This window comes from Lipotes vexillifer, unplaced genomic scaffold (assembly GCF_000442215.2).
Source record: "Lipotes vexillifer unplaced genomic scaffold, Lipotes_vexillifer_v1.1 scaffold14, whole genome shotgun sequence".
NCBI lineage: Eukaryota > Metazoa > Chordata > Mammalia > Artiodactyla > Lipotidae > Lipotes > Lipotes vexillifer.
Genome location: NW_006775372.1, coordinates 1,652,596 through 1,676,487, shown reverse-complemented (window position 1 = coordinate 1,676,487; position 23,892 = coordinate 1,652,596). Strand labels below are relative to the sequence as shown.

General features: G+C 44.9%; 2 pseudogenes; both read left to right on the top strand.

Moving 5' to 3' along the window:
- Positions 1-9,170: 9,170 nt before the first annotated feature.
- LOC103083280 (prefoldin subunit 4 pseudogene) lies at positions 9,171-9,589 on the top strand (annotated as a pseudogene).
- A 3,724-nt stretch (positions 9,590-13,313) lies between these two features.
- On the top strand, positions 13,314-22,748 carry LOC103083010 (high mobility group protein B1-like; annotated as a pseudogene).
- Positions 22,749-23,892: the final 1,144 nt, after the last annotated feature.

The following is a 23,892-nucleotide window of genomic DNA, read 5'->3' as shown; positions in this document are numbered from 1 at the left end:
TGTACAGCACAGGGAACTCTACTCAATACTCTATAATGACCTAGATGGGAAAAGGAAAAAGAGTGAAGGACTTACTGTACAGCACAGGGAACTCTACTCAATACTCTATAATGACCTAGATGGGAAAAGAATCTGAAAAAGAGTGGATATATGTATATGTATAACTGATTCACTTTGCTGTACACCTGAAACTAACACAACATTTTAAATCAACTATACTCCAATAAAAATTAATAAAAGTTAGAAAAAAATTTAAAAGAAGGAACGGTGTGCCATCAGTGTTGACCCTTCTCCTCTGTCTTCAGGAATGAAGGAATCTCTGGGCGTGGTCACCTCTTCTGACCTCTCACCAGGATATTAATTGGCAAGATTAAGATCGTAAGGACGTAGATTTGAACACGTGGGTGACTCCCCTTGCGAGGCAGGGGAGATGCAAATCATCATTTTTCCTTTCTTGTGCGCACACCTTTCATTGACAGGAAATAGATTTTAAGAGATCAGCATGGAAGCCCTTTGACCCGCATGTGATACTTTATGAAGAGGAACAAGCACGTCTAAAGCGATTAGGCCACAATGCCTCTCACAGTGGTATTGCCACCGGGGACTATACCTGCAGGAGGAACACACACAAAGGAAAGTCTAATGGCCCATGTGCAGAGCACACTTTTCAAAATAACACTGGCGCGTTCTCACCCGGGGCGATTTTGTCCCACAGGGGCCACTGGACGATGTCTAGAGACATTTCTCGTTCTCGCAAATGTGTGGATACTATTGGCATTCAGTGGGGAGAGGCCAGGGATGCTGCTAATTACCTTATGATGCACAGAACAGCCTCTCCCACTGCCAACCACAAACACGCATCCAACCCAGTCCCGCACCGCAAAGAACGAGCTGGTCTCAAACGTCGCTAGTGCCAAGGTTGAGAAACTGCGTTAGATAATCGGTCTGGTCATCGTTAAACCGGGTGTGATGCCAGAGATTGGCAAAAACGTGGATGGGGCTGGAGGGGGCGTGTCACACCAGCGTGTTCCAACAATCACGCACGGCCAATTATGAGTGGTAGTTCCACTATGACTGTGATAAGTTGTGTGAAAATAAAAGTCTCTGGAGATGAAATTTATAACCCAAGTTATAGCCACAGAACAAGAAAATTGAAGGTCAAGGGGTTAGGTCTGCTTTATTATTAGGAACCTATATTTCGATTTAGTTCGTGAGTCAACAGTAAGCATGCTCCATGACCCTTCCCACTGTTTATCTAATCGTCGCAACTGTCATTTACTTGGTCAGTTTTTCATCATTCTCATCCCCTCTCCAAATGAGGTTTTAGTTGTACAACACTGAAAATCACAACAGTGGTGTAAGGGTGGAGTTACAACCCACCGTTCCTTGTCCTTGATTGTGAGACACCAAAAGCCCTGGAAACCGAAAGGTTTTTGTACCTTTTGTTTTTTATTTGGCAGCGAAACCCAACCTGAACCGACTTGAGGCATCCGTCTTGTCTCAGCCCTCGTGCCTCAGCTGTTTGCTAGTATCATGCTGCACCGTCATGAAACACTAGGCTCAAGTGCACTGGGAAAGCATCAAAAGGAGGTCAAGACACCTCGTGAGTAACAGTGAGAGGCAAGAAGGAAGGTATTTGTCATTCGCAATAGCCAGAAGCATGGTTATTAGATAAGGTCAGCCTCGGAGGACTCTTACTTGAAAAAGATGGTCTAGAAAGATGGGAAACAGATGAAAAGGATGAAAAGGTCAGTGGATGAAATTCGACTGATGGGTTTGCCATAGGTTTGCAGATCTGCTCCCAGGATCTATTCCCCTGGGGCACCATGAAAGACAAAAGCTGATACGAACTTTAGTCCTGAAAATACATGTAACACGGATGAAAACAGCCCTATCTTGCCACTAAGCTATGATCCCAGAGAAACTCTTACAAGCTGTGGGACAGAGGTCTTCAAGCTTAGGCTGACGGTCGTGAAAAAACAGCCATGATGGAAATGTGAACTCAAATCACCTCTTCATCCTCACCCACACAGGAAGGGTTTTCTGAGAAATATTCCCTGAGTAGTCCAAGAACCAGCATACCAAGAGTAGACAAGCCAGGCTAGAACAAAACTGTAAAATAATATAGTTTCTAGTGTGCTCTCTCACACCCTTCTTGTGAAATGTAACACTTCAGGTACTTATTTCTTCTTTGATATGAAATCTATCAAACCACGGGTTTCTGTATTCCATGAAGAGCAGATAAACATTTTCTTCCACTCTACGTTGGTTGTATACTGATAAGTGCAAAGTTAACAGTGGTGGTCATGATCATAGAATTGTGAACTACAGTGGAAAAAAAAAATCACGTAGAACAGGGGTTGGCAAACTATGACCTCTGGATCAAACCAGCCCACTACCTGTTTTTGTAAATAACGTGTTATTGGAAACGCAGACGTGCACATTCATTTACGTACCGTCTATGGCTGCTTCTGCCCTGTCACTGCACAGCTGACCATATGATCTGCAAAGCCAACAATATTTACCATGTACGTGGTCTTATACAGAAACTGTTGGCCGACCCCTGATCCACATATGGCTAAGATATGTGATCTGTTAATTCTTGGCCTCAAGAACCAGAGATTATGGCAAACTCGCTCCACAAGAGAGACCACTCAGAAAGGACACTAGATTGACAAGACAGACCGTAATAAAAGAAGTCTCTGAGAGGGTCGATTTTCACATGACCATTTGGTCCCTGTAGACCCTTGTTCCCTAACCATCACCACTTGGCCAAATAGTACATGATGAGAGTACTACGCTGACTCTAAAGCACCCCATCGCAAAGGTACTCGAGCATCCAGAGATCATGGACATATGTTACGGGTTCGTGTACAGCTACTCCTTACTTTGACTTGGCTACATCTCATGCTTTCCTTAGAGACAGAAAGTACCCAGGGTGTTGATGGTCTATCCTCATACAATTTAATTTACCAGTATATGAATACAATGTAACTATCAGAACAGTTGTCTTCATGTATCCCACTGGGAGAAATATTCATACATTTTTCTGCAGGAATATTAACACGTTTGATTTCAGAGTGCTGCCACCACCTGCTGAGGGGGTCCTATGAGCTACGGAAAAGGCACTTGTTAACTTTCTAAAGCATGCATAACTCAATTCCAAGCTCCAGTCCTTGGAGTCCTGGCTCCAAGGACTTCAGATAAGAAATTGTGTATCGATATTCAACTGTGGAAACCCTGGGAATTCAATCAGAGTGAGTACCAAGATGTCACTATATATCAATGACATCTGGAATCAGACCAAATTAGACAGCTGCACTCCTAATTCACAGAAGCCCCTTCGAAAGCAACAAAAGCCACGTGGTATTTCCCTGTTTCCCAGGGTGGAGACTCAACTATGTTGCTGGGAGGCTGGGTTGATTTCAAACCCACAGTCGAAAATGTTAGGATTTTTCGTAGTTGAGTCCAACTGCCAAGTGGCATTTATGCCTGAAATGGGGCCGAGTATGAACTTATGACACAAAACAAATTCCATAAATCAGCTAAACAGAATAACGTTGACCCAATGAGGGGAAAGAATTACAACCACGAAACTTTTTTTTGCCATGGGTGGGGACAGTTTCCAATTTGCCAACAAATTCAATTTGTGTTGTCTTCATCTTACTCAGGCCATTTCCTGGTTTGCTCTGGAGGTTGTTACTGTCTTCATTATATTCTAAGAATATTGTAATTTTCAAAGGGTCAATTGTTGATCTGATACTTCAAGAAGTGGAAGGCTCTCAGGATCACGTAATTGTTTTCACTCATATGCTACGGAAAGAAAACATCTCCATTTGCAAAACTACATACTGGTGATGCAGTTAATATCTCCTAGAACCTATTCTGTGTGCTACCCTAGTAAAACCTTTAACTATGGAATCAAGCACAGGGAGGCTCCTGTTTAATAACTTGGACGATCTTGGGTGAATGATTTTGCCCGAGTCTCCATTTTTGAGCACATTTACATCTTCTCTCCCTAAATCAACTGAGCCATTCTCCCCATGGAGGCCACATCTTCTCTGTACTTCCCATTGTCCAAAAGGCTGTGTGTAGCAGCAGGCAGAGGGGGGATCTCACTAAATGTTTGCTGCATTTATGTCTTCAATTAGTTGTATGACAAGTTCTGAAGGTTTCTCCTGGGGAACTAGCAAGAGTCTTGGGGAAGTCAGAAGTTTAACGCAGAGCTGGAAATGAACAGGGAGTCCTTGCTGTTCCAGCGGTTAGGGCTCTGAGCTTCCACTACCGAGGGTGCAGGTTCGATCCCTGGCGGGGGCACTAAGATCCCACAGGCTTTGAGCCGTGGCCAAAAGAAAAAAAAAAGAACTGGAAATAAAGAGCTGCGGGAAACTCTTATAATTATCAACCTCTATAAAAGCTGTAAATGTGAAAACAAATTGAGTAAGATATACAGCTTGACTACGGCTGCCAGCAACCCTTGGTGTTCCTGGGCTTGTAGACCCGCCACTGTAAGTTCTGCCTGCATCAGGACGTGGAGTTCTTGCCATGTATCTTCCCATCATTCTCCCTCCGCTCACAGGAGAAGACTCCCCCCTATGAGTCTCTTTATAAGGACACAGCCGCACTGGATCAGGGGCCCACCTGACTCCTGTGGGACCTCACCTTTACTATGTACATCCTCAGTGACCCTACTTCCAAATAAGGTCGCATTCCAAGGTTCTGCCAATAACTGACTGGCAGCGGGGGTTGGGGAGAGGGTATCACTCTTCAACCCAGAACAAGCAGCCTTCTCCAACAATGGATGGGCACCCTCAGTGTACCCACCTCCTAGAATACAGGGAGGGAGAAATGGAGGAAAACTAGAGCTGATCCAGAACTCACCCACCTTTCTCCTATCTGCAGGTTGTCCCAAATTTCCTCATTTCTACCCTGTCTTAAACCAGCATCCGTAAAGCAACCCCAGGATGCTTACACATTCCACAGGCATTCACTGTTGTTCAAAGCACTTTCCTACCCATCCCACCTGTAACAGGCTGTGTTTGTGAAGACTATTTCCCCTGGTTACAGGTAAAAGGACCTGGGTTGGGGAGCGGGGGGTGGGGGGTCGAAGTTCTGAGCTAATGCTAGATTCCATTTCCAAGTCTAGTCAGATACATTGGTTCAAAAGCTATGACGGACACCTGGTGGTAGCGGCAAGTTATAGTCACTCCACGATAAGGAACATCCATCCTCTGGGGTTCAGGAGGAGTCCAGCTCCGGGCACTTGAGGGCACATTATTAACACTGAGCCAACACCTAAAGCACACACCTGTACACTAGCTTCATGCTGCTTCTCTTCCTCTAGATTCTGAAGGACTCTGGCACCCACTGTGGGATGAACTGTTGAGTACCTGCTTCATGAAAGACACTATAAGACGGCCATTGATTTTGGATGGATAAAGCCTATATGGCAAAATGCTGACAACTACTGAATCTATCATCATCACCTGTAAACCCAGCAACTATTGAAGCTATGATCATTATCTGTAAACCCTTCCACTGTGGAATCTGTGATCATCTGTAAACCCTTCCACCATGGAATCTATGATCATCTGTAAACCTTTCAACTATGGATCTATGATTGTCTGTAAACCCTTCAATTATCGACTATCATCAACTGTATACCCTTCAATTATTGAACCTTTGATCATCTGTAAGCCCTTCAATTATTGAATCTACGATCAATGATGAAGGATATAAAGATGATCATTCGTTCACGTGAGACTTAAGTGGGGGGGGGGAAATTTGTAACAAAAAGTTGGGTAGAGCCTTAGGAAACAGAAGCAAAGTATAAACTATAACCTTTTTTAAAAAGGCCATCCACATAGCACCAACTCATGGGACAAACAAACTTCATCTCGGCCATGACGACGAGGTTCCTGAAACCGCCTTCGACTTGCAAGGCCAGGGGTAAGTCAATAAACAGCCTGAATGTGCCATGATGTTGGGGTGTGCTCGCGTTTTCCAGGTGTCTGACGGTGATGTCAGGTGGTGGGCCGGGCACTCCACCCATGGCCGATGGCCACACGTCACACACCTGTATCCTTACACTTCAGTGGGCTTTGCAGCGTCCTGTCGTTGCTCAGGACATGTCCTTGGGGTGTTTATGTCAACACCTCATGGAAGGTCACGGTTCCCTAAAACAGCATCCCTCATATTCCTCAGCCTTAACCGTTCTTGGCATGACCTCACCATATTACCTGGCATTTTCACGATGACCGCTTCATCGTGAAGTGAGGCTTCACTTTACCTTGGGACCCGGCAGCTGGCAGACCAGTCATCATAGTCTTAACATTTTATGCTAACCGTGATGACTTATTGAACTGATGTGTGTAGAATTTTCAAAGCATCGATGGCCAACAACACTTCTGTTTTGTTGTCTGCCCACGGACTTGAGGCCCACACCCTTGGGTTGGCAGATATACTGGCCCTGCCGACTAAACCATGAAGGGTTCCTTAGTGGATGCTACCGCTGCCTTTCTCTACAGAGATGGGCTTGAGTTAGGGCATTGAGAAGCAGGCCATGAGCGAGAAGCGCCAGCTTTGGGCTTTCCTTGCCGGTCACGGGCTGTGAGGCTGCACCCCGCAAGCTTTGTCGCTACCCAGCCGCAGGATGGAAGAAAGAGCGACAGCGGCACCGATGCTTTACTGGATGGGGGAACTTAGACGTCAGAAGCAAAGGGTCCCGGAGCAACACCCCCGCTGTGTACAGCAGAGAACACACAGGACATGGCAACAAGCTCCGCAAGCGGCGGGGGAGAAGGAGCTTACCATTTATAGGGGGAATAGACATCAGGTGGGCTCATCCGTTACCAGGGCAACCAGGAGGCCACAGCCCCTCAGGTTAACAATCATCACGAGGGCAGATGTCTCCCTTTAATAAACCAACAGGTGGGGCAGCTCTGGTCTAAGGGGCAGGGGCCAAGCACGGTCCTGTGAGTAGGGTGTAGGCAAAGCAGGGACTGGTCAAGCAGGGGACGTACAGAGAACAAGAGAACAGCCATACTGAGTGGCCTGACCATATACAGGCTGATAAGTGGCGTCTGACTCAGGAGGACAGTCTGTCAACTTTTGAGCGTGGATTTAAAGACGAGATTTAGAGGCAGATTCATGATTACCTGCTTTCAGTGTAAAATTATTCATCTAGAGTAGCCGGGGGGATTTATGGAACTTGCCAGCTCCCTTAGGGGAAGACTTTGATGAATGACCTGGTACTCGATTACCACCCCCTACCCCAAAGTGCAGTCACATTCATTAAAGTAACCCCTGGTTTTGGTTTTACAGCTCAGGATATTTGATCTCAAATTGTAGCCTGGGAACTCTGCAGAATATGGGTGTTTGGGCTCAAACCAAAGGGCCGGACTCTATAGAGTCCAGGAATTAAAATCCAAAGAGCCTCAATCTACAGGTGAGACGATGGAGCCCCGTGAAAGGTGAGTGCCTGACCCAAGGGTCACACAGGAAGGCAGCTGACACTGCAGCAGACTCCCAGGGCTCCTTCCAGAGCCCGTTTTGGCTACCCACGTGGCATCACTTGCTTTCCCCACAGGGGGAATATTCCTACCGGTTGACATGTGGCCAACCGTGGCAGCAGAGGGCAACTCATATCAGGTGCCAGCGTTTGCTAGGAAATGACTTTAACAAGTGTGAACAATGCCGTTTCCTGGTGTTTCACCCCCAGTTGGTTTTAGAAACCAAAGAGGTCACAACACCATTCAGACAGATCTAGTGAACAGAGAGAAAACCGGAGGTCAAGGACTGGAGAAAGCTAACTGTGACCTTCTCGAGAGGTCGGTCAAGAAAGCAGAAAGTTTTATCTCAAGAGACTAAGGGCAGAGGCAACAGCCGGAGGAAAACTGATGAACTGGGGTCACGGAACCATGTGATGCCCCCGTGGCATTCGGCACTCGTAGGGAGCGTGCACAGTAGGAGAGGCTGCTGGGAGCTGCAATTCCCTTCTTTGTGCCGACAGCAAAACAGCTCTTCCCCCAAATTAAGCTCAGTTTAGAAGCGTTACATCACTGAACAGAATTACTGCCTCTCAGCATTGACGCTCTCGTAGGTATAAAAAAATGGAAAGGGCAAAACTTAATTTTTTTGCTAATGCCCCACGACAGTGAACATTCTGATTTTGTGTAAGTGTTCTATGTCGACAAAAGGAATGTGTTTACTGCACTGTAACCCTCCATCTCTCTCTGATCTATCAGATGTCCCTGAACTGTCCCAAGTACAGTGACCTGAGGAAAAAAGTTTCTGCTGTGTAAAATCCATGCGGGATGAGGCGGCAGGAAAAGTTAATGTTCACACTACTTGTTAGGGTACACATAAATGTTATTACTTCTGTAATAATTTCATTTTAGCAAGCAACACAATTGGCTATTAATGAGCTGAACACAGAAATAGCTAAGGGATATGCCCACAGAAAGCTAGCCGGCCTCCCTGCAATGGAATGTTTAAGGAGGCAACGTGAAAGGTGAGGCTCACTGAGTAAAATGGAAACAGATTTTGGAAGCATCCGAAGACCAAAAGCAAGAGTTTCTTCCAGAGTCAGACTAGGTCGGCTTTCAAAGAAAACGGAGACACACTGTGAGCAAATTACTCTCACAGAGGCAAAATGGGTAGATTTTGATCGAATGAAGTTTGGCAGAAAATGAGACCAGGGAGGAGGTGAATCCAATAATCCAGGTCACGAGTCTTCCAACCGGGGCTCACCAACTCCTAGGAAGACACAAAGACTTGCGGGGACATGGGTATGTGGGGAAGGGATGCACCCTAAGGGAATCTGTTGACAGATTTTCAACTTCCATTTATGCTCTGCTCCAAAAACGTGCTGCCTGGGTTTCCACCCTCACCTTCTTCCACTTGGTACAAAAGGCATCGCTGGCATCCTGGCTCTTACCACGGAGATCGCCCCAGGATATAAAATCCTTTCAAGTGCTTCACGGACAGTGTGAAATCTTAGTATCAATGGGATATTGGCCAAAGGGCCAAGGGTGAGTCCTTCGGGACTAGATTGGTCAGGGAGTTGCCAGGAAACATGGAAATGGTTCTAAAGTGCCAATACAACATCCACTTTCAAGGAACATTCTGGATGGAATGGAGATGAATTAAAGAACAAAGAACCACCCAAGATGGCGGCCACCATAAAAAAGGCAGGTGCAGAAGACATCAATGTGGCTTTGAGGAGATTAAACAGGAGATTAAAATAACAAAAAAAAATTGCACAGAATAGAAGTAGAATCACAGAGCTGAAGGAAGAAATAGAAGTGAAGAAAGAAACAACTCCAAAACTTCGAAGATGCTTGTGAGGACATCATGCTTGCAGATGATGACCGCTTAGGGATACCTCATCAGATTGGTCTCCCTGTGTTTTCATCAGTCACTCTCAAGAAGAAACAGGAGAAATGTTAGAAGAAGCAAAGGAAAATCTGCAAGAAATTGACGCCTTAGAATCCAGAGTGGAGTCATTTCAGTGGGAGTTGGCAGATTTGAAAGTTCAGTTATGCAGAACTGGGGAGAAAAAGTAAACCTTGAAGCTCACGAAAGCTAAACACTTAATAATACTTTAAAAATGTGTTTAATAGGGCTTCCCTGGTGGCGCAGTGGTTGAGAGTCCGCCTGCCGTTGCAGGGGACACGGGTTCGTGCCCCGGTCCGGGAAGATCCCACATGCCGCGGAGCGGCTGGGCCCGTGAGCCATGGCTGCTGAGCCTGTGCATCCGGAGCCTGTGCTCCACAACGGGAGAGGCCACAACAGTGAGAGGTCCGCGTACCAAAAAAAAAAAAAAAAAAAAATGTGTTTAATAAACATGAATACTGTTTCTAAGAAAAAGAACAAAGAACCAGGTAAGTACAGAATTTGAGGGTGAGTGGAGAAGCAAGATAGGAAGATGGAAAGAAAATTGTGAACTTCTGCCACAGGCAGGGCTATAGTGCCCAAACGCCCCCCTTATTGGATGCATCCAAACAGTGCATTGCAGTGAAACTCCTAAGATCAGCATCGGCGGATGGTGGCCATGGGGTCAGAGAGGTACTTCAGAAACTAAGCCAGCCAGGTGGATGACTTACTGGATAAGGGAATGGGGGGATGGACATGAATGCTTCCAGCACATGGACGAGATGTACTGAAGGTTCAGCGATTTGGAAAAGAGCAGGTAAAAGTTGAATTTTGCACATGCCTAGTTTGGAAAATATTTGTAGCTCATGTCACAGGAAAAAGACAATAAAATATCATCGCCATCATCCATTACTAAGGGCTACCAATGTGCTAGGCATTATCCTAATACTGTGACTATATATTACCTATGATCCTGATACTGTAAATATGTATTATCTATGTTAACCTAAATTATCTATCTTCTATTATTCCTTCCCATTTTACAGAAGGGGAAACTGACATTTACGGAAGTTTTTACCAGCTCAGCTTGTATGTAGAAAAGGTGGGATTGAGATACAGGTTTGTATATGGAACGGTACCTACCATCACTCACGATACCAGTATTGTCTCCCCGGATGCTAGAATGAGGGGAGAAAGCAGAGCACAGGATAGGGAATTAGGAAACAGGACTAAGGGTGACATTTGATGCCATGGCTGTGGGTGAGATTGCCCAGCGAGGGGAAACAGAAGAAAAAAAGGGCATAAGACATAAGCATGAGTAAACTGAAACTTCCAGGGGCAGAGGTGGGAAAAAGAACCAGAGAACGCAGCTCAGAAAGAGCATGCTGAAAGGTATGCAAAGAACCAGAAGTGGGAATCATCTCAAAGGAAAAGATACTGGAACTGGCAGTAAGACGGTCAAAGGTGACCTTGGGAAAGAAGATTCAGGGGACGCCAAGCTAGTGAGATAGAGGGAGAGATGGAAATCTGTGACGTGGACCTGATGGGATAAAGAATATCGATTAAGAAGGTGGCTTTGGGAAGCCAGAAGGGATCACTGAGGCAGCCTAAAATCTAAGGCAAGTCTAAGGCTTAAAGGGAGACAGGTGAGTCCAATTTGTCAACAGCCATCAGCTGGCCAGTCAATTAGTTAGTCTGCTTGTTTGTGTAGACTTTTCAGAGTTTCAGAGGTAGCAAAGTTTCCTGCTACCCATGAGAGGCTGTGAGGCTGTGATCCTGGGGGATCCCAGGAGGGGGCTGGATTTAAAATGCCGGGGAATGCAAAAGGGGTCTCAGCTCGTGTGAGTAGATCAAACAACACGCAAACCCGAAGGGACAGCCCAGGATGTGCGTCAACATTGTGCAGTGGATCAGGTGAGCATTTCCACGTGATGGTCTCCAAGAAACCTATCAGCACCATGTGGTGTCAGACACATAAAGCGAATAGGGCGGATTCCAGGTGGGGCTCCGTGACGTCCGCCGGTACGGCTTCAGAACTTTGAAAATACAGGTGCTGTTTAAATGGATTATTATTATTTTTTTTTTTGCGGTACGCGGGCCCCTCACTGCCGCGGCCCCTCCCGCTGCGGAGCACAGGCTCCGGACGCGCGCAGGCCCAGCGGCCACGGCCCACAGGCTCAGCCGCTCCGCGGCATGTGGGATCTTCCCGGACCGGGGCACGAACCCGCGTCCCCTGCATCGGCAGGCAGACTCTCAACCACTGCGCCACCAGGGAAGCCCTAAATGGATTTTTACCTTCCTAAGGATTAGGTCTGATGCAGTGGGCCTGCTGTCCCGTCCAAGGGCATGGAAACTGCCCAGGTAGACTTGGGAAGTAGAGCACCAGGTGAGTATTTTGAGGAGTTTGTTTGGGGTTTTTGCCCTTCCTGACATGATGGAGATCTGAAGCCATTCATTTCATGATTCTCTGCCCTTCCCCAACCACCCGAATACTCCCTTTCAAAGTCTGGGTTCATTAGAGGGAAACCCTATTTTGCTAGGCCGATTTCTTGCTTTCTCCCTCCTCCGCTGGACCCTTTACAGATTTGTGATTGCAATGTTAGACATTCATGTCTGAATCCATTTTAATGCTTGAGTCATTCCTTTTTCAGAGACCCTGGCGAGGAGATATTATCTATTTTTATCTGAACGACTCTAAACCCCAGGGCACGCGTTGGCCATTCACTATTATAGATTTTAAAAGAGGTCACTTCCTTCTGAGGATTTCTATCACTTCGCTTCACCAACCAATTCTTCCTGGTTTATCACAGTCAATTTCAGAGCAATATTTTTATCTGTGGGATAAAGTTTCCAGAAAGAAGAGAGTTTATCAGATATTAAGCTTTTAGCTGGGCAATACTTCCAGCCGATGTCCAGCAGCTGAAGTCCCAGATCACCAGTAGATCAGGCTTCTGTGCCAGTTTCATTATCTATAGGTAAGAACTCATTATTCACTGCCTGGACCAGGCCTGGGAGTCTATTGTATAATTGCAAATTATCTCACTTGGTATCTTCTCTCTTTTGAAAATCCTTACCAAATAATACCCTAGCATGCTTCCATGTCCAGATTTCAAGTTTTGATTTTACTTACAACTGTGTAATCTGCCTATATTCAGTGCATTTCCCTTACTCCTACAATTAGCTGTGCCTTTTGAAATAACTGTACATTTGTTCAAATGATAGCAGTCTGAGATATACAAGTAATGATCATCTCATTGACAGACACTGACTTGTTTACAAGGGAAATCAGTCTTAAGGACCTAAGTATTGGTCCATATACCTTTCCTCTGGAAATGACCATAATTTCAAGTAGTCAGGAGAAAACAGTGAAAATGGCAGAAGGTCAGACGATTTAGTGTAAAGGCAGACAAAAGACAAGCATTCCAAGCAGTGAGGGGCATGGAGATGTAGAGAACACATACGTTTTATTTCCTCATGCTTGAGCGATTAGTTCTGGGACCTTGTAAGACAAGGATTATAGGGTCATGGAGCAGAATGATATACTCTGATGATTGGCAACATCCCCGAGGGCAATAATCACAGGGTTCCAAGAAATATGATGAAATTGAGAAACATATGACTTCTTAAAGACATCTTCAGGCACGGGGTAGGAGTGGGGATGAAAAGAAACGGGCGTAAAGGATCTCACTGGAGTGATGAAAACGCTCTAAAACTGATTTATGGTGATGATCGCACAACTTGGTAATTTAATGCAAACCACTGAATGGTGCAAGTGGGTGAATTTCAAAATACGTAAAATAAGCCTCAAAAAATTTGTAAACAGGCGTTACATCACTTAAAGAAAAATAACAGACTGAATTAAAAATGTATATATGTAAATTGAGAACAGAGCGCCCTTGTGTGCCACTGTAAATTGAATAAGGTGGTTGGGCTTTTACATGTTTTATGCTTTTTCTCTCTTTCTGCTAAATGTGAACGTGTGTGTGTGTGACTGACTTGTCTCCTGATGTTCCTGGCAGGGACACGTCTGCTTGGGAGGACCTTCCCCAGCGTCTGTCTGAGGCAGCCCACCAGGATGCGGAGCCAGCACGGCTGAGAGAAGCTAAGGTCTCAGGAAAGGTCAACAATGTGTGGGTAGAAACAAGACAGAAAAGCAAACAGGGTTTGACCCACAGAGTAAACCGTGTAACGGGACGGAGTGTGGGGAATGGCCCAGGGCAGTGGCTCAGGGTCAGAGTTACCAACAGCTGGGTTCCTGAGGCTTCTAGACTCTGCACATGGTGCAGGCATGGTGGGTCAAAGGTGCACGGGGTTCTGGGGGGCAAGCACGATGCTTTTCATTGCCCCTGTTTTAAATGAGTACCCGATACTCTTAGGCTTCATGGATCGTCCAAAGTCATGATTTTTAGTAAGATCTCCAAAGACAGCAGTATCTTCAAGATTATTTCCATGGAATTGTCCAAGTCTTTAATTCAAGGCATCTTTTTATCATTGAAAGGCTGCCAGGTGTGGATGCTAATTCTTTCCAATCAAATTTACTTAAATTCAATGATTACTGTATAATACATGGAAAACAGACAGCGAGCCCTATTGGTTAAACATGTTTTTATGAATGTAGCAACGGCGTATCCGTTTTGGTTTTCAACTACATGGAGACAGATTCATTTCATGAATTTTTGTCCTTCCAGAATCCCAGGAAGAAGCAGCACTGAGCATCTTTGCAGGAAAAGCAGAAGTGTTTCCTGCAAGAGATGATGATGAAGCTGAGAATGTAGTTAATTATGTGCTGCAGGGAAAGTTCTCCTGGGACAGCATTGGTGCAATAGGGGACTCCAGGTTTGGTGAAGACTGAAAAACAAACACGTCTATGAATACAAGTGACTAACTGTGGGCAGCATTCCAAGCCAATTGGTAAATAACCAACTGTTACACTGGTAGGAAAATATAAAAGGGCCACAGAAAGGATCCCCAATATCCCTGCTATGTAGTTATCACAGGTCAAAATGACACTAGCCTCTCTAATTTAGCTCACTATTGGAACCAAGAAAAAATAATCAAAGTATAACTTTATGCACAAGGTTCATTCAGCTTAAAAGATGCAGAAGTGAAAAAAATCACAGGAACAGACATTCCATTTGAAAACTTCAGTGGCAGCTATGCTCAAAGGTAGCTGGGAATGCATGGCATTCATGTAATTCTTTAAAGAAGGCCGTCTGGAGTCGCCATATTGATTCTTCCAATGGCTCTAATGGAATATATAATTAAGTGCCACGTATATTCCACACACACCATCGTACCCTAGGAGGCTTCATGTCCTAATGAACGCTTGGGCAGTGGCCAGGAGCACTTTTTTTTTTTTCTGAAAATTAGTTGTAAGTAGTCACTCAGCCGCTTTCACACTACTGTGTTTGATAAAATCCCTAATCTCGTAATGTGTCCACTGGACACAACTGTATGTGTTGAGGGTGAGGAAATGGGGTTGGAAGAGAGATGGAAATTAGTGCAGTCAACACAGAGAGAAAGACTCCTGATCTAACTGGAATTTGAATCTTCATAAGGTGATGGGCCACTGGTTCCATCCCCTGGACCTCAGGACACCCAGCTCTGTCCCCAGACCAAAGCAGGCGTGGATGGGGGTAATAACACTTTGTGGGTGGAGAGGAGAGGGAGGCCAGGACGCAGGAGAGAGGTAGGTGACGTGTGATGGAGAACAGGTAGGTGGAGGGAGGGTCCCAGAAGACCCCGTTTACTCCCGGCTCCGTGGCCCATTTCAAGTTGGGGAGCAGATTAAACTCAACAACTCAGAGACTCCTGGGATCCCTGCCACCATCTGGAACACCAGCAGCCCCGCCCAGCGGCAACTCCCAACAGGACCAGGAATCACCCCTACGGATTTTCAAGTCCATCTCCAGCCACCAGGACAGGTCTGATGGCCTCTCGGGACCCAGGGGCCTCCTTTCATGACCTTGGAACCATGTGACCCTGTGTTTCAGGTGACTGGTTTCTGGGCCCCTCCCTCCTTGTATTTCACCTGAGCCTTGGCTGTCCCACCTTTCCCAACAGGCTGCCGGGCAGACAGAAACAAGGCTTACAAACGCTCATGATACAAACTGAGGCTTTGCCAGACGCTCTCTCACGGATAAACTGCATCTTCCTCAACACAAATTCTGAAAGGAGACGCTGTAATTTTACCTCTCAGGGCTGCTCAGCCACAGCAGAGACAACCGTCTAAAATGAGGACCTCAACGATGAAGAGAGATTAAACCTGGAGGTGGAAAACAGCACGGCAGTTGCTCAGAAAGCGAAACATAGACTGGCCACATGACTTGGCCAGACCACTTCTATGTGTACGCCCAAAAGAAGCGGAACCACACTGTTAAAGACATCTGCACACCCAGGGCTCAGAGCAGCATGGCTCACAAGAGCTGAAAGGTGAAAACCTACATGCTCAGCAACAGGTAAACGGATAAACAAAACGCAGTCCAGCCATAAAATGCTACAGGATCCAGCCATTAAAAAGAACAGAGTTCTACAACGTGGACAAGCCTTGAAAACATGATGCTCAGTGAGCGAAGCCAGACACAAAAGGCCACATATTGTGTGATCCCATTTATAGGTAACGTCCAGAATAGGTGAATCCTTAGACACAGAAAGGAGATTAGTGGTAGAGGCTAAAGGGAAAGGAAGTTGGGTTTGGGGGGGACTGATAAAGGGTATGGGGTTTTGGTGGGGGGAATAATGAACAAGATCTAGAACTAGAGAGAGGTACCAGTTGAACAAAGTGGCTGGATAAATACCTCTGAATTACACACTATAAAACGGTTAATATGCAGTTTGTTGAATTTTACCTCAAGTTTTTTTCTATTTTTTTTTTTTTCTGAGCCTAATTTAATATTATCTTTAGGCAATGTTAAGTCCTCTTCTATTTTACTACTTATACTCATCACATTTTGGACTCACTCTCTTCACCATTAGCAAGAGAATGCAATTTAATTAAATACTAACGGGGGACTTCCCTGGAGGTACAGTGGTTAGGACTCTGCGCTTCCACTGCAGGGGGCAGGGGTTCAGTCCCCGGTTGGGGAACTGAGATCCCTCATGCTGCACAGAGTGGCCAAAAAATAAAAAAATAATAATAATAATTTAATACTAACCTACATAAACTTAATTTGCAAGGGAACATTACAGAGGAAAAAACATATTCTAGAACCCTGAAGAAATAATTCAATCGGTAGTAGAAAGAACATAATCCTAAGAGCATGTAGAAATCCTTGGCCAACTAATTTGATGTCATATGAGATTACAGCTCCAAATACATATCGAATGCCTTTGAAAAATTCAGGTACTAGATATTATAGTTTGGATTATCCATATCACATGTCCTTCATTAGTACAGATGATTAAAATGTGAATTTATAAAAGTTATTTAAACCTTATAATTACAGCAGTATACTCCTCTCAAAATACATTTAATGAAGGCTTCGAAATAAGCCTTTCACTGGATTGGATTATAGCGTTTCTAATTTTTTTTAATTTAACGAGGTTAAAATGTTTTCCAATATTAAATTTTAATGCTTTCCAAGGTTGCTGATTTAATTTGTATCTCTCCAACAAAAACAAAATGTATATTCTAATAAAAATTTAAACCTCAGAGAAGGCCGAAAAAGAACCATCCATGGGCTGGATGTATTTTGGACTCACTCTCTTCACCATTAGCAAGAGAATGCAATTTAATTAAATACTAACGGGGGACTTCCCTGGAGGTACAGTGGTTAGGACTCTGCGCTTCCACTGCAGGGGGCAGGGGTTCAGTCCCCGGTTGGGGAACTGAGATCCCTCATGCTGCACAGAGTGGCCAAAAAATAAAAAAAAAATAATAATAATTTAATACTAACCTACATAAACTTAATTTGCAAGGGAACATTACAGAGGAAAAAACATATTCTAGAACCCTGAAGAAATAATTCAATCGGTAGTAGAAAGAACATAATCCTAACAGCATGTAGAAATCCTTGGCCAACTAATTTGATGTCATATGAGATTACAGCTCCAAATACATATCGAATGCCTTTGAAAAATTCAGGTACTAGATATTATAGTTTGGATTATCCATATCACACGTCCTTCATTAGTACAGATGATTAAAATGTGAATTTATAAAAGTTATTTAAACCTTATAATTACAGCAGTATACTCCTCTCAAAATACATTTAATGAAGGCTTCGAAATAAGCCTTTCACTGGATTGGATTATAGCGTTTCTAATTTTTTTTAATTTAACGAGGTTAAAATGTTTTCCAATATTAAATTTTAATGCTTTCCAAGGTTGCTGATTTAATTTGTATCTCTCCAACAAAAACAAAATGTATATTCTAATAAAAATTTAAACCTCAGAGAAGGCCGAAAAAGAACCATCCATGGGCTGGATGTCTCCAGATGTTACTCTCTGGCCCCGGGGGACTGTGTGACCCCTTGAGGCGGGCTGGGGTGAGGGTCTCTCAAGTTTTTTTTTTAAAAGCGTTAGAAAAGAAACATCAAGCTCAAGTTTACTTTTTAAAAAAAACACCACCAAGTCGTCTGACTTCACTAGCGTGATGTTCCAGCCTCAAACTGAGATGTGGACAAATGCCAACCCCCCACTGTGAATGCAAACAGGACTGTAGGTCACCGCTGGTGATGATCTGGACCCACCAGCCTGGCCCAGGGACCACAGATGCGGGTTCAATGAACCTTCTGCATAAGGACAGAAGGAAGGACTACACGGACAGCAGTGGAGTGATAACTTCCAACCAATAAGAGAACACTTTCTGCTGTAAGGCCTGGGTGGACCGAACGGGGCTGGGGGGAGGGGAGAGCTGACCTGGTAGCTAGGATCACAGACGAAGGATGTCACTAGGCTCTACTGGGTGTAGGGAGGCAAGGTGTAGAGAGCTGACCTGGTAGCTAGGATCACAGACGAAGGATGTCACTAGGCTCTACTGGGTGTAGAGAGACCTATTTTCCAAATCCTATTTAGGCTCCCAGGTCCTGCCACAAAAAGGCATCTGTCGTAGGCAGGATTCTAAGATAGCCTCCATGGCTCCCACCTCCTGGTACCCACATCTTTGTGTGATCCTCTCCTCTTGAGGATGTGTGTGTGTGTGTGAGGGGGGCCTGAGATGTAGGACTTGGCAAAAGTGAAGGAATATGACTGAGGTCCCTAATCAACTGACTTTGTGCAACTCAATGAGGAGATTGAAGTGGGTGGGCCTGGCCTAATCAGGTGATCCCTTGGAAACAGACTCCAAGCAGAGGATTTGCAATCCTCCTGGCCTGGATGGAACAAACAGTCATGGTGTGAAATGCCTATAGGGAGGGGTAGCCCCTAGGAGCTGAGGGTCCCAGTCCTACAACCACAGCGAACTAGATTCTGCCAACATGTTGAATGAGCTTAGAAGGGGATCCCAAGCTTTCAGGTGATAATACGACTGTGGCCAATATTTTGCAGGCTTGTAAAGACCGTCGTGGGCAGACGAGCCAGGTAAGCCATGCGGGGCACCTGACCCACAGACACGGAGATAATCAATGGATGTTGTTCTAAGCCCTTAAATGTGCGGTAATTTGTATCCAGTGACGGATAACTACCAAAACATCCACTCCCAAATGTACATAAAATGGTAATAACACCACTGCATTTAACCAGGATGTAAAACCAGCAACTCTCAAATACAGTGGTCCCCTCCACCAGCAGCCACAGACAGCAGTGACAAGTCATATCAGTCGGACTTACAAAGAATTTTCAGTTCCTTAAGGCCAACGGTCCTGGTTCCTGAGGCTCTTCCTCTGACTCTGTGAGCCTCCCTCCCATCTGTGCAACTGAAAAAATCCCTTTCTCGGTCTGAGTGAGGGGGCACTGAGTTTCTGTCACTTCCAACCAAAAAAACCTGAGTGTGCACCCTCTAGCTCTAGACAGTTATGACTATCACCTCCTTGATTAATGAACTCCTCACCTGGACTCATTTGCAATTAGAAGTTCCTGGAGTCGATTGCGTGCTGCCGACTGTGATGAGTCTGCCTCAGGAGATGTCAATTATGTGACATGAGCCGGCACGCCCAGGAAGGCAAATGGCTTTCGACACCCCTTTGGATGAGTCACCCAGGGGATGGGTGACAAGATGGTGGGGCAGGAAGACTCTTGGCCCCAACACTACCTATAGAACACAGATTTATTTTTTCTCACCTGTAATATAAGATCCGCCTAGACCAACGACTGTCAAGCCCCAGTTACTTTGTCTTCTAGGGGACAGGTGGCACTGTCTGGACACATTTTTGGTTGTCACAGCTTGTGGGCGTTGCTCCACAAGCAACACAGCTGTGCTCACAAGCTGTGACCTTCTACCCACTGGCATCCAGTGTGTAGAAGCCAGGGATGCACATGAATATCCCACAATGCACTGCCAACAAAAGAACGATCCGGCCCCAGGTATCATTCGTGCCAAGGTGGCGCATCGTGCTCTCAGTCCACGCTCTGTCTTACTAATTCTTAAATGCTTTTTCTAGCCCGGTGGTTGTCAATGAGGCGTGACTCTGCAGCTCGTCCCCAACGTCCACCCCACCCCCAGAGGTGTTAGTGGTGTCTGGAGTCATTCTGGTTCTCACAAGAGAGCAGGTGCTACTGGCATCTCCGGGATGGTGTCCAAAGATGCACCTAAACATCCCACGATGCACAAGACCCATCCCACGACGAAGAATTCCCCAGGCCCACAGATCAACTGTGCCCAGGCTGGGAAATCCTGACCCAGAGGCATACATGCTCACTCGCCAAACGACAGTTTCCCCTTCTTCTTAATTAACCAAAAATGGACTTGGTACTTTTGTTTTTTTGGTTTTTTTTTACCGGAATCACATAGCTGGGCTTTTCAAAGTCAATAGGTGCCTTTCAGTTTAGTACTTCCAGGGCCACAGAACACCAGGCTGGGCCCTCATAACCCACACGGTCCATTTGAGTTAGGGGTTCTTTGCATTTCAGGTGCACAGGCTGGGGAGAAGCTGCCCCCTGAGCACACGGGGCACAGAAGCTCTGAGCACAGGGTCCAAAAGGCACAGTCCTTCTGCCCAACTCTTCTGGCTGCATTTAGGTTTCTGAGCGTTTTCACATTATTGCAAAGCTTGGACAGTGCAGAAAGGTCATGAGGTTTTAAGCAGTGGAAGCTGCTTCTGAGGGTATGAGAGAGCATATGATGATACAGTAAATGGAAAAAAAAAAACCCCACATAGTGCAAACACCATCTGATGTTCAAAGTCACCACGTGCTAAAAATGAACGCTGCCCTGCTGGCAATTACAACCCCAAGTCCTCGGTCTCAAAAACAACACAAACAAGTGTGGCTAGTTGTGTTTCAGAGCTCAGAATTCTTTGGATTTTACAAAGTAATGGCTTTAAAAAAAATCAAAACTAATTTATTAAAAGGATTCAAAGACCCCCTCCAACTCTGAGCTATCTTCAGGACGGCTTCTGGCACTCGTAACAGACACAGCAGTTTTCTACACGGAAAGCATTCATTCTGTCACACACACCATTCGGCAATTGAAACAACCAAAAATTGTAACCATGTGAGGTGATGGATGTTCACTAAAATTATGGTGCTCATCATTTGACAATACACATGGTATAGCAAATCACTGTGCTGTACTTCTGAAAGGTATACAATGTTAAGGTCAACGATATCTGAGTAAGACTGGAATATCTATAAATTTGTCATTCAATAAAACTGGAATATATATGTATATATTCACCATTACCTTCATCTATATATGTATAAAACATCTATACATGTATATATTTACCATTACCTTCATATATATAGGTATAAAACACCTATACGTGTATATGTTCACCATTACCTTCATATACATAGATATAATACATCTATACGTGTATATGTTCACCATTACCTTCATAGATATAGATATCTATATATGTATATATGCACCATTACCTTCATATATATATATATATATACACACACACACATACTATATCTTCAAATATATCATGTAATCCATATACCTTGAGCAAAGTTTTAGAAAGCAACCTGCAATCACACATACTAATGGTTCCGCAGCAATAAACACGATGAATGTTTGCATTCTGTCGGCTAAAGAAAGGCTATTCAACGGTACATCAGTTTTACATTCCTTGGTTTGGAACAAGTGTTGCTGCCAGACACTGGGCTTCCAATCTCTTTCTTTTCTTTCTGGTTACAGACAAAGGGCTGTGGATCGGAAGGCAGGGCTCTGTAGAGAAGCAGTTGAAGAAGTCAGCCCTGGCAAAGCCCTCCTACGCTGAAGAGTATCTTGGCCAATCCTGTGAACTCACATAAGCCCACAGTCTCCTCATCTGTGACAGAGGTGGCACGTAGGGACCCAGTGACTGGCCTAGTGACTCAGTTCGGACAAGCTGGGGCGTCCTCCAGCAGAAGTGAAGAGCTGCCAGGAAACCTGGGGGAAGAGCTGCAGACAGGACACAGGGGCCTTCTTCCCGCTTCCGTCAGGCCTCCAGGGGCTCCTTCCTGTCTCCGGTTCAGAGGTGCTAAGCAGAGGATGCTCTGCCTCCCCAGGAAGACTTCAGCAATGTTTGCACCAGGGCGGAGGTGTTCTCAACCCCCTGCGGTGCACAGGACGCTCCCACTCAAAGAATGATGCGGGATTGCAGTACACTGAGCTCCACAGAGACAGCGCCGGGGCAAGTGAGAGCCGGACGGGCACTGGGCGACTCTGTGCCTCGCGGAGGAAAAATAATTAAGCATGGGCAAAGGAGATCCTAAGAAGCCGAGAGGTAAAATGTCACCATACGCATTCTCTGTGCAAACTTGCCGGGAGGAGCACAGGAAGGAGCACCCAGATGCTTCCGTCAACTTCTCAGAGTTTTCTCAGAAGTGCTCAGAGACGTGGAAGACCACGTCTGCTAAAGAGAAAGGAAAGTTGGAACACATGGCAAAAGCGGACAAGGCCTGTTATGAAAGAGAAATGAAAACTTCTATCCCTCCTAAAGGGGAAACAAAAAAGAAGTCCAAGGATCCCAATGCACCCAAAAGGCGTCCTTCGGCCTTTTTCTTGTTTTGTTCTGAGTGTCATCCAAAAATCAAAGGAGAGCATCCTGGCCTATCCATTGGTGATGTTGCAAAGAAACTGGGAGAGATGTGGAAAAGCACTGCTGCAGAGGACAAGCAGCCTTAGGAGAAGAGGGCTGCTAAGCTGAACGAAAAATACGGAAAGGATATTTGCTGCAAACCGAGCTAAAGGGGAGCCTGATGCAGCAAAAAAGGGAGTCGTCAGGGCTGAAAAAAGCAAGAAAAAGAAGAAAGAGGAGGAAGATGATGATGATGATGAGTAAGCTGGTTCCAGCGCAGTTTTTTTTTCTTGTCTATAAAGCATTCAACCCCCATGTATACAACTCACTCCTTTTAAAGGAAAAAAATTGAAATGTAAGGCTGTGTAAGATTTGTTTTTAAACTGTACAGTGTCTTTTTTTTGTATAGTTAACACACTACCGAATGTGTCTTTAGATAGCCCTGTCCTGGTGGTATTTTCAATAGCCACTAACCTTTCCTGGTACAGTCTGGGGGTTGTAAATTGGCATGGAAATTTAAAGCAGGTTCTTGTTGGTGCACAGTGCAAATTACTTATATATGGGGATGGTAGTTTTCTCATCTTCAGTTGTCTCTGATGCAGCTTATACGAAATAATTGTCGTTCTGTTAACTGAATACCACTCTGTAATTGCAAAAAAAAAAGAAAAGTTGCAGCTGTTTTTCTGACATTCTGAATGCTTCTAAGTAAACACAATTTTTTTTATTAGTATTGTTGTCCTTTTCATAGGTCTGAAAATTTTCTTCTTAAGGGGAAGCTAGTCTTTTGCTTTTGCCCATTTTGGATCACACGAATTATTACAGTGTTTATCTTTCGCATAGTTAGCTGATAAAAAGCTTTCGTGTACACACCCTGCATACTCATGATGAGGGTAATAAAAGCTTAATTGAGACAGTTTTCATCCATAACTGAAACTCAAATCTTGGTGTATATGTGGGGAGGAAGGTGATCTCCGCGTCTTACTCCTCCGCCATCTTCCCAGCACCCCCTGAAACTCAAATCTTGATGGGTTGATATCAGATTTCACATAGCCGAGTTTCATTCACAAAGTGAAGAGTAACCAATCTACTCACAGCACGGGATTATTAGAACCAAACATTTTGAAAGTCTGTCCTTGAAGGACTAATAGAAAAGTAGGTTCTAATCTTTACATGAGGACTCTAAATCCTTTAACACCCATTACCATGTAATGGCAGTTATATTTGCACTTCCCACGTTTAAGACTGAGAATGTATCCCCAAAAGCGTGAGCTTAAAATACAAGACTGCCATATTACGTTTGTTGGTGGTGGTGGTGGTGGTGGTATTAGTCCCAACAAAGGCTCTGGAGAAAAAGTGCTGGCTGTAAACGTCTTCTCCTATTTTTCTAAATTATGGATTGTTTAGGAAA